The sequence below is a fragment of the Ictidomys tridecemlineatus genome, unplaced genomic scaffold, assembly GCF_052094955.1.
Source record: "Ictidomys tridecemlineatus isolate mIctTri1 unplaced genomic scaffold, mIctTri1.hap1 Scaffold_132, whole genome shotgun sequence".
NCBI classification, from domain to species: Eukaryota; Metazoa; Chordata; class Mammalia; order Rodentia; family Sciuridae; genus Ictidomys; species Ictidomys tridecemlineatus.
Window position 1 is genome coordinate 751,455 of NW_027521185.1, and position 16,764 is coordinate 768,218.

Below are 16,764 nucleotides of genomic sequence, written 5' to 3' on the forward strand. Positions count from 1 at the left end.
GACAGCTTAGAAGGGGACCTTGAATCTTCTCTAACCACTGAGTCAAAGAGATGAAGCAAACTCTTCTTAAATCCCTGCCCCTCAAAATGGTTGGCAAAATGCAGGTGGGTCCTTTAAACCATTAAGGTTTGGAAGACTGGGTTATACAGCAGTAATTAACTGAGATAGGGGCACACATTGGTCATGGAAAGGAGAATGGAAGGGAGTCACTCTGTGTGTGTGGCCATGCTCAGTGTCCTTAATAAGACACTGGAAGTGCATTAGTGTCTCATTAAAAGAAGAAAATAGAAATCCCTATGAATAAACAAATGGAAGAACTGAAAGTAAGAGAAATTATTAACTACAAAAATGTACTTTATTTTTAAAGTCTATTCAGGGAAAGACCAATAGTACATATTTACATTTTTAAAGTAATTTACTAAATGTTTTTTTAATTTAATCAGCTACAGATATTAATTAATTGACATGTAAAACAGGCAAGTAGTTTTTTTAGTTTGAGTGCTTTCCAAGTTATTAAACCAAACCAATTAATTTTTTTTATTGTTGGTCATTCAAAACATTACATAGTTCTTAATATATCATATTTCACAGTTTGATTCAAGTGGGTTATGAACTCCCAATTTTACCCCATATACAGATTGCTGTGTCACATCAGTTACCCTTCCATTGATTTACATATTGCCATTTAAATTTTAAAAAGAGAGTCATGGAGGTCACACTAGACAAAGAAGAAACCTTTTAAAAAGGGAAGACATTGCCTCAGTGGAGAGAAGAGGTCAGGGGCATATGCAGGACTATCTAATTCCAAAGCCTACAATTTTTCTTGTTTTTATAATTTAGCATCAAAGCAATATAACTATGTTAGAGGAGAATTTGGGAAAGGAGATAGAAGAAAACCTCCACCCCACCACCGAATCACAATACAATGGTGAAGCCTACAGGGAGCTGAGAGTTGGGAGTCCTGAGGTTGTCATTTACTCTAACATTCAGATGCAGGGGGGCTCTGTGTAACCCAGTGGCATAGAAGAAGCCTTCAGAAAAACATCTGGGGATTAATCATATTTCTAAAATATTCTGAAGTATGAAAATAAAGCATGCTCATATTGAAAAGCCCACAGGAAACAAATCTATGGTAGATATGCCTGACTAATAGATTAAAATCATATTGTATTGGAAATACTAAAAGTTATCTTTATGAAATACCAGAGAATACTGAGTGAGTTCAGGAATGCCTAGAGCTTAACTTCAATCCTTATGAAGACATAGCTCAACATTAACCTGTGAAAAACAACTGCAGAGCTTCTGATACCAAATCTACCAATCTATCAAAATTAAAATAAACTGTTCATTTATTTTAATGACAATATATTAGGAAAATGCCCCCCCACATAACTGCTAGTTTGGAAGAAATGAATCTAACAGACACAAAAGTAAGGAGATTTTTAATTAGATAATCAACATTCATGATTCAGCTAAGAATATCTTACAATTCTATGCCAGTATTTCTGTCACAGGTATTACAGATGTTGGTATATGAAACAAATATATCTGAATATCCCTCCATTCATTTAATTGCTAAGTATTTTATCACAAATAGAATTGAAGGTGTTTATTATGAATGCTAATACTATGTATCTATTGATAAAATGTCTTCAATTTACTGAGAATTTTGATTTTTCAAAAGAATAACATAACCTATACACACATCAAAAAGCAAAACTCTAAAGTTTTCTTTCATAACGTACATTTTTAAATGTTTAAAATCATTTGACAACTGGCCAGAAGTGGGAAGAAAAATATTTTTAGGAGAATGTATTGATTTAGGGCATTCTTTACCCCGCTTTTTGTTTGGTTGGTTCTTTGTTTGTTTCTTTGTTTGGTTGGTTGGTTAGCTTTTTGCACCCTCCTCAAAAAAATTAAACATTCAACATGTCAAAATATGAGCAGGCCTAATAAGGACCTAAAATTTTCCCATTATTATGTGATTTCTTACATATTTTAATGAAAATATATATTTACTTGTAAAATTTGTGTTGGTGATATTTCACCATTGGTTTCAGTTGCAAAAGACACCATATGCTCTGGAAAAAAAATACTGGCAAAAAATAAAGGATAAATTATCACTAAACCTATGCTAGAAAAGTTTGAATTATGACCAGTATAGAATCTAAAGCAGAAGATCCTTAAGCCAATGTATCTAAAATCCACATTAAGTGCTTCTGAAAATGCTGGTCCTTGGACTGTACCCTCAGGCATCTTCCCAGGTAGAGTTGGGCCCAGATGACAATGATGCAGAGAGATGCTCCGACCTGGAGTCATAGGACACTGCCCTCAAGTTGACAATGAGCTTGTTCCCACATCTTTTCCCCAAACCCTCCAACTACTCTACCAGGTACGAAAAGACTACTGACCCATTTTACAAAATCAAGGCTCACAAAAGTCAAGGGCAAAAGCTGTACCCAGGTTCACAGTCAAGAACATAGGGAAACCAGGACTCAGTGTGGGAACTAAAAGTCCAATTCTTTCCACCTACTGTTTTTCCAAACTTGTTTAATCATAAAATTCACCCACAGCAGTTGTTTAAAATAGAAATTCCCAGACGTCATTCCTGGAGTTTCTGATTCCATAGGTCTGGCCAGGTCTTGGAGTCTGTGTTTTTAATAAGTACTGGAACTCCTTTAGGTAAATTTTATGAACAGACAAGTTTGAAAAAATATATTCTACTATATTTCCTCTAGGACAGGGGTTTTCAACAGCAGTTCTATTAACATTTTATCTAATAATCCTGTGTTGTGGGGCTGTCCTGAGCCTTAGAGGATGTTCAGCAGAATTCAAACTTTGCCCACTTTGGCACTGCTCCTGCTGACCCCCACCCCACCCCCAGTCCTACAACCAAAACTGTATCCAGATATTGTCAGATCACCCAGTTGAACCATTGGCTCCAACTATACAAAGTGAATGTCTCATCTTATTTAAATTACAAATAATAATAATAATAATAATAATAATAATAATAATAATAAAACAGAAATGAGCACCAAACCATATTTCTTTAAATACAACTTTTAAATTCTAGCTTTTAATAAAGATTTGCAACAAGAAAACACTTTTCCTTCAAATCTATTTAATTTTTGTTAGAACTCTTATTTTCTTTGTCAAAGATCATCCCATTATGTTTCTATTAATAGGTTAAAATAAAAGAGAATGTAAGAGATCTTTCAGGGTTTGAAAATATTCTATTATGGTGTGTATCATATATTTTTCATAAAGGATCATTTCAATCCAATTATCCAAAACTTCGTGTAAAAATATGCTACTGCTGCAGAGACAAAAACAATTTAAACTAATGAGCCTAGAGGCTATTCTGACTTCTCTAGATCCCTAGTCTTCATTAGAATGTGACATACATTTATTTTCTTTTAAAGAGAATTACAATGAAAGTAGTATTTGCTATATAATATGCTACTCTTTATCTCATTTCTATTTAGGTCAAAAATTATTTCACTAAAAACAAAATAATTTGAAGCATCAAGATTTATGTCAAACTTAAATTTCTGGCTAAGCTATACATTCCCAATAATTACCAATCTATTTTTGTTTTAGAAAATTTCTTACTTAAGTTTCCTAAATATTGTGAAAAGAACTTAAAACTACATTTTGGAATACATTTGAGGACATATAATAATTTATCTCAAAGTCAAATGTACAGTTGCTTTGTCTAGTTTTCCTCTAAGGCAAGAAAAAAGCAATAATGCCTCCAAAGTAGGTTTACCTATATTTTTTAAGTTAAATGACTAAATGCATCTCAATTGAGATTCTGCAAGTAAGGCTAAAGAAATGTTTTATATGTGTCTGAAATTCTTGTATCATGGTGACTAATCATTTTTAGAATAAGAAATGTGAGTATAATTTTAAAGGGCCAGAATCACTAAATGGAACTGTATTTTATTGATAGTGACCATATTCTTCATGTAAAATTTAACTGATTCATTTGATTTTCACTGACTGTTAATGGAGATTTCACTTTCCATTGGCTTTTTAAAGAATTCATAATTTTTTCCTAAAGTACAGCTTATTTTCTTCTTCCATTCCCCAGTTAGACAGAACTTCAGTCACCCACTCATGGTCTTCTAGTGTTCTTTCTGTGAAGAATGCTTCAGTGAATATGTTAACAGATAAACAGACACACACACAAATAACTATACAAACATTTAGAATAGATTTTGTATACATGTCTCATATGCATAGAAAATTTCAACTCAATTCCTAAATATCCAGATTGATAAAAATTCCTCATCAATTTTGAATTAGTAATTCAATTTTTATACCAAAGCAGTCATCTGAAAAGAAAAATTTCATATCACAATGTACATTTTGCTAATTCTCAATTTCCTTTTATTGCTATGCAAATTATGATATAAATTTAATAACAAACTGCATTAAGATACAAGAGCTATTCTTCCTCCAACTCATCATGGTGCCAAAATTAAAATATTTGTTTCAGGGTTGAACAATTCACCTCATTAAGGGATGAAGAATTTTGACAGATTCACCACACATTTAAGAGGCATAATCTGGATAGATGAGAAAAAAATTAAAATAGATGCTTTAAAAATAAAATGATAATGAAAGTAAATACAGATTTTTTAAAGAACCTCAATTCCTTATGGTACTTTGTACTTTCAAAACTAATATTAAGGAAAACATATCTTGTATTAACAATAAAGATAATTAGGTAAGGGGGGAAAGCACTGGGTAGAAAAGACACTTGAATGATTGAAGCAATGGCAACTTAAATAGGTAAAACATAATACCAAATTCCTATTTCAATAAGAAATTGTAATGGTGTTCATATATTATTATTTATAATAGCCTCAAACTGGAAGTTACCTGAAAGTCTAGTTATTTGCATATGAATATGACGTGAAAATAAATAAGTTGTATAAAAGCATTCCCAGAAACGTGGATTAATTTTAGAAACATTAAGTGAAAGAAGTCAGGCCCAAATAGTATATGCTGCATGATTCCACTTACATAGATTCAAAACAGGAAAAATTATTCTATGGTGCCAGAAATGTGAACAATGCCAATACAGGATAAATGAGGCATGCAGGGAACCACTGGGGTAAGGTCAGTGCTGTATTTCTTGATCTGGGTGTTGATTACCTAGCTACATGGCACTCTCTGAGAAGTCACAGAGTTATCCACGTTGGCTTGCTCACTTTTCTTTATGTGTGTCATAATTCCATAAAACATTGGGGGAAAAATGTAACTGTAAAATTATTAATGCAAAAGAGGAAACGGAGAACAGCCAACAAAAGAATAAGAGATTCTCTGCTTTTTTAGTATTTCTAGGACCTTTTTGAAAAGTATCTATGCCTCAGAAATTCAACACTCAGTAGTGATCTGTGACCTACTGGACCTAAACCCTTGAAAGTAATGCCATCCTTAAATAGAAGCTTATTCATCTGAAAAGAAATTCTTGACAGAGTACTCAATGAATATGGATGAGTTTGAGTTAAGTGTATATCAACATTCTTGGTTCTGTTCTTAACACTGATTGCTCCTTTTCTGTCTCATTGACTGGCTCCCTTCACTGCTTCTCTTTCCTATGACTTGACTTAGTCCTTCACTCAATACCTTCCTTTGTCCTTCCTCAAACTAATTCACCACCTCCCCTTTTTCATCACATCCGGGAGGCTCCTTCAACTGGAATCTCTGCCTAGAAGTACCTTCATCTAAGGTCCAGTCCTACCTTCTGACACTCTCCACCAACTCAAGCACAATTCACCTGAAATGAAAGTCAGTATAGTGGTTCTTCAAAATAGTAAACATGGAATTACCATAGGATACAGCAATTCCAGTCCTGGGTGAGTACCCCAAAGAAGTAAAAGCAGAGATTTAAAGATATTCATACAACAATGTTCACAGAAACACAATCTATAAGAGCCAAAAGGCTAAAGCAACCCAATGTTCATCAAGGGATAAATGCATAAACACAATGGAATAGTCACTTTAAAAAAAGGGGTGAAGTTCTGACATATGCTACACCATGAATGAACCTCAAAGTTACTATGATAAGTGAAAAACTACAATCAGAAATGGTCAAATACTGTAATGCTATCATTTATACAAGACGCCTAGAACAGCCAAAGTCACAGGGACAGAAAGTAGAATGGAAGTTGCCAGGAACTGGGGGTGAGGGGGCCAAGGAGTTATTGTTGACTTGGTATAGAGTTTCATTATGGGAAGATAAAATGTTCTAAAGATAATAGTGGTGATCATTGCATGACAACACAAATGAATTTAATGGTGCTGAACTGCACATTTAAAAATAGTTAAAATGGTAAATTTTATGTGATACACATTCCATAATTTTTAAAAACACCTTAAAGCAAAATAAATTCATCTTTCTTTTTATATTTTAGATTTTTCTCCACTATGATAAGTGTTATTTTTACCACATTCTCTCAAAGAAATGTAGAATTAAGTCACACTTTCATTTTTCTCAACTTCCTCTCCAATAATCCTTTACTCCTGATATTGCAAGCTATCAGGTGTTCTTACTCCAAGTGTCACTCATAACCAACAACTCCTACACACACAAACACACACACACACACACACACACACACACACAAGCTTTTCCATCACTACTATTGTTGGACCATCATTTTTTTCTTGTAAAGCCTCTTATCTCCAAATTTCTTCCAATCCAACCTGAACACTGTTATCACAGCAACTTCCTGTCTCTCCAGATAGTTGTTTGAATGTGAATCCTGCTTAAAAAATTTGTCTACTTCTACTTGTTACAAGATAAACCAACGTAGTTTGGCAACTGTAAGTTATTCATCCATTCAATGAACAAAGATTTACTAAAGGCCTGCAATTTATCTGGAACTCCTCTTAGAGCTGAGAGTATTTTAGTGGATAAATCAGTAAGAAATAACTGCCTTCATGAGGCTTTGGGGAAGATACTGATGATAAATAAAAGGTAAATCTTAAAAGGTGGCAATAAACCCTACCAAAAAAATGGAGCATGGAAGAAAGAAAGTACTAGTGCTAACTAGAAAATGGTGAAAGGAATCCATTCCCAATACTCACAACAGAAGGGCTTATTGAGAAGGGGGTCTTTAAACAAGACCCAAGGAGAAGAGAGCATGAGCCCAGGGGATACTTAGAGGAAGAAGAACAAAGCCACTGAGATGAAACCAAGGCTGGTATTTCTGGAGCTTGACAAGGAGGTTAATGCTGAATAAGCACATGAGACATTACCAGGAAGAGAGGCCAGAGAAATAATGGAGATGAGATGGGAGGCTGTATAGGGCCCTGCAGACCTTAGTAAGGACTCAGCTTTTCCTCTGAATTATGTGAAAATCATGCTGAACTCAGGGAAAACCTGAGCTGACATGTTTTAACTGGATTATACTCGCTACTGAGTGAAGAAGTGACTTTAAAAGTTGTAAGGGTTGAAAACTAAAGTCTATTTCATAGGCTACTTCAATGAACCCAGAGTGAGGGTGTGGCTTAGATGAACATAACAACAGTCAATTTTGTAAAAATCAAACAAATAACAACAACAAAAAAATAGGCAGACTCTGGATTTTGAAGATGGAGCCAACAGAATTTGCTGGAAAATAAAATAGGAGTGAAAAATGTGTACTTAAAGAAGACACCCAGGTTCTGGGTATAAGCACTCTGAAGGGCTGTATTAAGGAGATATCAAATGGGAAGTTGCATCCTTAACAATCTTCCAATCCCCACTTGACTCTATTTCTTATGCAAACCCTGCTGGGATTTTAAAGTTTATGAAACAGGTATGCACTAGTAAGTTCTGTAAGTGCTGGAAACTGTATCTATGATCCTTGCAACTACACTGAGAGAATGTTCAGGAAGGAATCAACATGCTGGCTTGTTTGCTTTGCAAACCTGTTTCTTTGCATCCATTTCTCTCCCACCAAGGTAATAGCTATGTTCTGTCTTCAACATACACTTTAAAGAAAGGAAAAAATGACAAAAAGGAATTTTATTGGTTTTTGAGCTTCAAAGTAGACTTTATTGATATTTGGCAAATGCAACTGCTTAGGGAGAATCAGAGCAATTCCAGTCCTCTGTTTTCTCTTACAGAGATGCACCCTCTGCTTCCTGGGAAAGAAACTAGGATAAAGGAATTGACAGGGGATGGAGTGAAAGAAAAAAATAGAGAGAGACAGGACCTGTATGGTGCTGGTCTCAAGTGACTCTATATCCTGCCCCTTTCCAGCACTAGAATGATTTTTTGTTGTTAAAAGTCCAATAGATTTAAACATGTGATGTGGCTCAAACCATAGTCTAAAGAATATATTCTCAAAGGGTTGGGGATGTAGCTCAGTGGTAGAGGGTTTACCTAGCACATGTGAAGCCTGGTGGGTTCAATGTACACCAGCACAGAACAAAACAAAACAACTCTCCTCAAGAAGCCCTGCATCTAGCACAGCGAGAAGCAATTGCTGAGTCAATGTTAAGTCTAATCAAAAAGTATGGACATCTCAAATGCCCAAGAGAGGAGGAACACAGAGAACGAAGAAAAGGCCATGAATATAAGGGTCTTTATGCTTCAGGCAGTAATCTTGGAAGGAGCAAGAGTTTCCAGAACAAAAAAGAATTGGATAACAATCAGACAAGTACCTCCTTCGGGACTTACATGCCCCACCACAATGTCAGAAATGTGAAGGTGGGTCTCAATGTTCAGCTCAGAACATTTTAGACCTGTATACAACTCACTGATATTTATTATTTATCCCAACAAGTCTAGAGAGTAAGCAAACAATAGAAAACTAAATTGTCTGCAAGGGCAGAAGAATTAGAGTGCAAAATTAGTTCCATTTTGTGAAATAAAAGTTGCATTTTGGCATGTCTCACTCTGAGAGCTGTTTTACTGCTATATTTGATTCTTCTAACACCTTTAAGTAGATGAATAGTGGCCCTAAAGATATCACATCCTAATTCATGGAACCTGTAATTGTTACCCTACATGGCAAAGCTTTTGCAGATGTTATTCAGGGCTTTGAATTAGGGAGAATATTCTAGATCAATCAAGTGGGCCCTAAATTGAACCAGAAGCATCCTTTTAAGGTACGGGCAGAGGAGAATAAATACAGACAAAAAAGAAAATGCAATGGGATCACAGAAGCAGACATTCAAGAGGTGTGACCACAAGCCAAAGAATGCAAACAGCCACCAGAGTCTGGATGGAGCAAGGAACAGATTCCCCTTAGAATTCCCAGCAGGAAATAACCCTCCAGATTTGTGAAACTAAACATCCCTATTGTTTATGTCACCAAGTTTGTGGTAATTAGTTATAGCACTCTTAGGAAATTAATACAATAATCTAATGAGCAAGCTGTATTTCCATTTTACTGATAATAACTGAGGTTTAGAATAGCCAATTTTCCTCAAGGTTGAAAAGTAGCAACATATCTGATCCCACATGATGCTCTCTCCCCTGCACAGAATTACTGCTACCCGCCTAGAGTTTCCCAACCAAGAGACATTCTCTGCCACCTACACTGTGTCTATTTATATCACAGGCATTCTTTCTGTATCAGCTGCAGTTTTCATGTTTCCATTACCTCAATTTTTTTATTTTGAAACAAATTCAAAAAATATTTGCTAATTAATTAAAAATAAACAAACATATTTAAATTGTAAGGTAAAAATAATGGGCAACATTTCAAATTACATCAATCTTCATCTTCCATGAAAGTAATTATAAATCCTTTCAATTTGGACTGCATTAAAAGGTAAATACAACTACACTTTCATCTCCCTCCAGTCAGCATGACAATTTTCATGAACAGAAACAATAATAAATGCTGGCAAGAATGTGGAGAATGTACACTCATACATTGTAAATTGTGATGCATATTAGTATAATCACTCTGGAAAGCAGTATACAGTAACCTCAAAATATTAGGAGTGGAACTCCTACATGACCCAAATATTCCCCTCCTTGAGAATTATCAAAAAAAAAAAAAACCTAAAAGCAGCATACGTCTATATTTATTCACAATAGCCAAATTCTAGATTCACCTCGGTGTCCATTGATAGACAAATGGATCAAGAAAATGTGGTAAATATATACAATGGGGTTTTACTCAGCTATAAAGAAAAATAAAATCATGAGGTTTCCCAGTAAATGGACAGAAATGAAAAAAAAAAATCATGCTAAGTGAAAAATGCCAAACTCAGAAAATCAGTGTTGAATGTTTTCTCTCATATATTGAAGCTGTAGCAAAATAAGGGAAAAAATAGGGAGGATCAGTGGAGTACAAGAATAACATTGAGAGGGAGGGAGGAGGAATGAGAAAGGGGAGAAGGATGAAATGAATTTAATAAATTCATATTATATCCACATATGACTATACCACAGGGAATTTCACCTTTTTAAAAACACCAATCAAATATAAATAAATAAATAAATGTGCAAAATGAAGGTAAGTGTAATAGAGGAAAGAGCAAAAGGGGAGTGAAGAGAGGAGTGTAAGGAAAGGGAGCAGGGATTGAAGTCAAATTTCATGCACCATGCAACTTGTCAAAATGTCTCCAACTACCATGTAGAACTATAATCCTCTAGTTTAAAAAAAGATAAAAAAGTAAATACAAAAAGGATTCAAAAATCAAGCTATAACAGATGTGTGAACAGCTATAACAGATGTGTAACTAAAATACTACTACTACTACTACTACTACTACTACTACTACTAATAATAATAATAATAATAATGATAATAATAATAATAATAGTAAAATGCCCATGGACACCAAAAAGTGAAATCTAATAACCAGGGTTTTTTTTGTTGTTGCTGTTGACCACATGGAAATAAAGGTCAGAATTCTAGTCTAGAAAGGAAAAATAAGGAATAAAATCTTTAAGAAAACTTCATTGAATGTTTAATGCCATTACTAGCATCAAGAAAATATTCTCATAATATTAAGAAGAAAAAAATGTCTTCAAAAATGTCATAAACTAGAATACATGTAAAAAAGTAAAAGATGTACTTTCCATTCCTTCAAAGAAAATTTCTGGTACCGTCCTACTGAAAATTCAGATAACAGATAGAGGAATTGTTCAACAGAGGGTTGAACGCAATTAGGACTTTTGCCTCATATATCAGCCTGGTATTGAAAATAAAATTTTCCTGCTACAGAATCTGGCTTTTAAAGTCACATTACATTAAATATTCTTTTTAAATGTATACATTATTATCTCAATTTGGATGCATTGTCACATATTGTCCCCCAAGCAATCTCATGACATTAAGTATTAAGAGTATAATAACCCAATAAATCCAGGTGGCATAATTGATTATCAGTAAATCACATTCTACATTAAAAATAGTATTTGTTATTTAACAAAGACAGTTATCTAAATACAGGCCTTTATAGGCAGAAAGTTCAATAGGAATGTACAAGATGATGAGGTGGATTGCTTTACTAGAAAAGGAAAACACTTAAAGGGAAAGTGAAAAGTCGCTAGTCACCAGCTTTATCTTGCCTAAGCCTGGCTATAAAATATCATTACCAAGAACTAAGGAAAGTGCTGGACCAGCCAGCTTCTAATCAATAAGCTTTCTCTTGACCATCCTTTAGTATAATCATAAATGCAAACAAATTTTAACCTATCAAGTAATCCTACTAAGAAAATTACAATGTATTTTTCTAAATACCAAAAAGAAACAAATTAATCCTACAACCAGAGGCTCTTTACTGCAAAGTTCAAAACCAAGATGAACTCAAACATGGAGTTATTAGCATTTGAGAAAAGGTAAGTTTCACACAAATTCAACATAATTGTTTTAAATACTTTATTTTTTGAAAACTTCATGAAGTTCACTTAAAATACCATATGAAAACATTATTAAAACTTTAAAGCCACATTTTTAATCATTTAAATCCTAACCTCATATTTCCTACCCCCAACTACCTGATCAATAATTAATTAATTCTATTTTTAAACATTTTTCTGAAATTATTTTCCAGACATTGTAAAGTGAATTATAATTATCAAATATTACATATATGTAGACAGAAAAATAGGAAGAAAGTCTTCTTAAAATACGTAAAAATATCAACTATAGTGGCAGAAAAGGAAAGAAAAGCTTCAAACAGCTTCTTTAAAACAAAAACAAAAGCTTCATACTGTTTTTAAATTTTAGTTTTGTTTCAAATATATCAGTGAGGTCTAATGGCAATTGAAAAAAAACTGTACCAAATAATAATAATTATGTGTAATTCTGTTTAATTTTCAGGAGCTTTATTTCTAAAATAGAAAAGAAGATAAAGAAGGATAAAGAAAAGTTTTTCTAAAACTGTTGATTTAACTTTAAAGTCTTTTAAAAAAAACTTCCATCCTCCAAGAATGGAAAGTGCTCACTTGTGACCTTCTTCCTGGATTGGTTTGCTGAATCTACTGAAAGTACAGCATGGGGCTCAAATAGAAACCTGAGTCCCTAGTCTTCTCATCACTTGATAAGAGAAAAAAAAAAGTGTCTTTTGCCTCTAATTTTCCCAGAAAACAATTCTTTTGTAACTTTTGGAAACTCCAGGAGACAAATGGTCCTTGTACTTCTCTGCACTGGGTAGAAACTACAAACGTTTTTGTCAATCTTATTTTCAGATAAAAATGAACAGCCTCTGACGAAGCAAAACAAAAACTGAAGAAGCAAAGAATAAAACAGGGCTCAATTTCTAAAAGGTTCTTTAACCTAAGAATACTACTCAATACCACCTGGATCTCCCAGAAAATTGCCACTGCCAGATTCATCTCCCCAAGTGTGATAATAGGAAAATTGTGACACTTTGGCTTGATGACTATAAAAGCCCTGTAGTTGGTTCTCCAGTGAATTGAAATGCACTTTGTGTTAACTCAGACCCCAAAGTCACCACTTATATTCATAGAAAGCCTTATTCTCCACAAAATGTTTGCATATATGTTATCTGAAGATGACTGGGTAAATATCAGAAGCTCTATAAAGAGCTTGCATATATTCCAAGCTATCCAGTGCATCCTTAAAGGATTCAGAGTAAATTTCCAGCAGGGCATGCTATGTGGTTTCTTTGGCCTCCTTTCTAAGCCTCTTCCATTTCTGTATTTTTGCAATCTATTCTTTAAATAATAACAATAATTACTATTATTATTATTGATACCAGGGATTTAACTCAGGGGCACTCAACCACAGAGTCACATCCCCAGTCCTATCTTCTATTTTATTTAGGGACATGGTCTCACTGAGTTGCTTTGCTGAGACTGGCTTTGAATTTGTGATTCTCTTTCTTAGTCTCCTGAGCCTCTGGGATTACAGGTGTGTGCCACTGCACCTGACTCTTTAAATTATTTGATATAAATATTTTACAGTTTAATACAACTTAGTTCAAAACAAACTTATTTGTTTTGACCATGAATTTCAAAGATGTATGTAATGCAGAGTCCTTGTTCCCATGGAATTACTATCTAATTTTAATAATATGATTATTATTAAGATCATTGTAGGAAATGGTATAGAATTTGGCCCAATTTGGGGCTTCAGGAAGATAACTTAGCTAAGTCTTTTTAAATTTCTTTATTTTAAAATTGTCTCTGTTCTTTATTTTTCTTATTTTTTTATTACTAAAAGGATACATTTTTATTAGAGAAAAGAAAAGTGGTAGTCACAATTCATGTTTAAATATATCAATCAGGAATAACCGCCTCTTGTCTTTTTCTCTGGTTCTACAAGAGGGTATGTGTGTACATTTTTCATAAAATTTAGAAAACGTTATACACTTTATATGATATTTTTATTTAATCATCATTACAAATTGTATATTTTCCCACATCAGTGTTTAAATAATAACTTCAAAAAAATAACCAAAAGCTATATGATAAAAAATGTTGTAGCTCATGAATATACAATAATTTATAACATTCTTCTGTTATATATACCATTAAGCTTCACTTTCCTGGTTAATTGATATTGTAAATAATTTGCTTTGAATAGCCTAATGTCTAATTCCTATCCAAAGTACTTGTTTCCCACTCCTGCAGACAGCATGTACTTGTGGGAGCAGCACCTCCCAGGACACAAAATATTGCCAATACTCCTAATGCCTCCTATACCTCTTTCTGCTTTTCAGGATTTGCAATTTCCCAAGTGATGTATGAGAAAAAGTGGTTCCAGCAAATGTGCTGATCATCTCAAAAAATAGCTTCAGAGCATCTGTAGTGTGCATCTAGGGGGAGACACATCTGTGAATGAGGTAGATGTGTCTCCCTACTTGCTCTCAGATGGAAAAGTTGACTATGATAGGTTGAGTGTAAGAGGCTCCCAACTGCTTTTTTTTTTTTAACCTCCTCAGACTGTCGTGCTATGTTAGCTGTCACTCACCCCGAACAGCTGAAGGTTTCATTTTTACTTTGTTTTCATAGGTATTTTAAAGAAAGGGCTAGCTAAAATAACTAAGCCATGGAAAATGCATAGCAGTAAGTCAGATAAACTTGGGCAGAAAAGGGATTCCTGGGAATCACAACAGCAGGAGCAAGGACACTGAGAAGAAACTGCAATGCATCAGAAATTTGTAGGCAGTTCTTGAACTACAAACAGTGAGGCTAGATGTGACATGGGCTGCAGTTACAAGGGGCAGGCAGGTCACAAGGTACTATAAGGCCCACAGAGGAACTTGGTTCCATATGGCATGAGAATCAGATCTGCATTCAGAGAGATAACCTTGATACTACTAGAAGCATGAGAACCAGGAACAGAATCCTGAGGAGAGAACTGGTGGGATCTGAACTCAAGCAGCAGAAGCTATGAGAACACGTAGAAGGAAAATTGGCTGAATCAGGAGGTGCATGCAGGCAGAGCACTTCAAATTCTTGTTGCTTAAGAATTTTTTTCATTTCCAGCCTTACATGTGCTACCAGGACACCATGGTCTTTTAAAAGCTGAAAGATCAGGGCACATAGTTCACTATACAGGAGCCATATGCCACATGTCCCAAAGGCTTCAGGACTTTTTTTTGCTGGTGATAACGGTGATCACAAATCTGAGAGTTGGTAAGTTATACACAACACAGAAAGCACAGTAACCTATCAGCCCCAGAAAACAAGAAAACACTGCCTATTTTGTTAAGAAGAAAAAAAATGTGAAGAATCAACTTGAAAGCAGGCAGCAGTGAACTGTCCCCTCCCTGCACTGTACATTGCTTTTGTCTTAAACAGATCATGTGGACATGGCTGCACACATAAAAACAGTTTCATTAAAAGCCTCCAGTCATTCATTTTGCTTATTAAAGCCACTCCACAATGATATCCACAATGGAAATCTCAGCTGTTCTAGCAATAATACTAAAATGCAATTAATTCCTTTTCCCAAAGAGTCTACAGGTATGTGCTGGAGGTATGTACTAATTGCCACTGCTTCGTACCATGGCTTCAATTAGGAATCAAAATGGGAGCAAGACAAACATGGATCCCATTAAGTTTCATAGGACTTGAAGCTGAAGTCGACTCCCCCACCAAGTTCCTCTTACAGTGATTATATAAGAAAAAAAAAAAAAAGAGTACTCCATCTGAGGAGCTATAGTGACGTCCAGTGGTTATTGAGCAAAGCACACCAGTTACAAAATCTGGTATATTACAATATAAAAGAAGGCAAAATATTTGCTGATACAGTGACATTAAAAATTTGATGGCTATTTTTGACTGGAGAGAACTGTGGATGTGGAATATTTGTCATAAACAAATAGTGAGAAGCCAACAAATTCAATGTCTATAAAATACTGTGTACATCTAGAGTCACAGTATAACATACACTCAAATTAGGCAATTCAGAGAACAAAATCAGGGTATTTAGTTGATTTCAATGATTTATTCTGCCTATTAAAATTCTAAAGATCAGAATGGGGGATACTCAATGGCACAGTGTGAGTTTAGCATACATGAGGCTCTGGGTTCTGAGCACTAGCACCAAAAAAAAATTCTCAGAAGCATATATTAATAATTATGACCAGAAGATATGACAGGTCGCTATTACATTCAAAGTTCCAAACATAATATTTCTACTAAGTTATACAAATTCAAGAGCAGGCGCTTTCCAACATGATTTCTTGGGTTGTTCAGATAAAATAAGTTATTAGCCTTTTTTTAAGTGAACCAGATTGGCTCAGTTTGATCTTAGGAACTTCAGTACCACCTTGGAAATAAAGGCTATATGAAAATGTTCTTGGAATTCAAGATTTAAATTACAGTATGCCTGAGTGCAGAGATGTAGAATGATACAGAAACAAACCCACCACATAATCCTAGGAACATGAGCTTTGACCAACTGGAGTGAGAGAAAAACTCTCAACTCTCTTCTATTCTGAAAATCTAAATGTTCTTCCTTATAAGGTCTCAAGATCTCTCAAAATCACTAAATTTCATAAATATGCAGAATACATGTAAATGGAGCAGAATGGGTCATGCACAACTAGCACAAATAATAAAGAGAGGCAGGGATAATTTCCATTAGCCATAGGCAGTTTGCTGTAAAAGCAAAGATAAGTTGCTTATCCACCAAGGGTCAAAACTTTAATTCTGGCCTCTTTTGTGGATCCAGCCCAGAATCTCACACATGCTAGGCAAGTGTTCTGTCACTAAGCTACATTTCCAGCTCAGAAGTATATATTAAATTAAATCAGATCATATTGCTCTCTGGGCTCACACACCCCTAATTGCTTTCTCTCTCAGGATAAAATCCAGGCCAC

At 34.6% G+C, this 16,764-nt stretch overlaps 1 pseudogene; it reads right to left on the reverse strand.

Annotated features, from left to right (window-relative positions):
* Window positions 1–16,764, reverse strand: part of LOC144372568 (growth factor receptor-bound protein 14-like) — a 46,999-nt pseudogene that overhangs the window by 17,665 nt on the left and 12,570 nt on the right.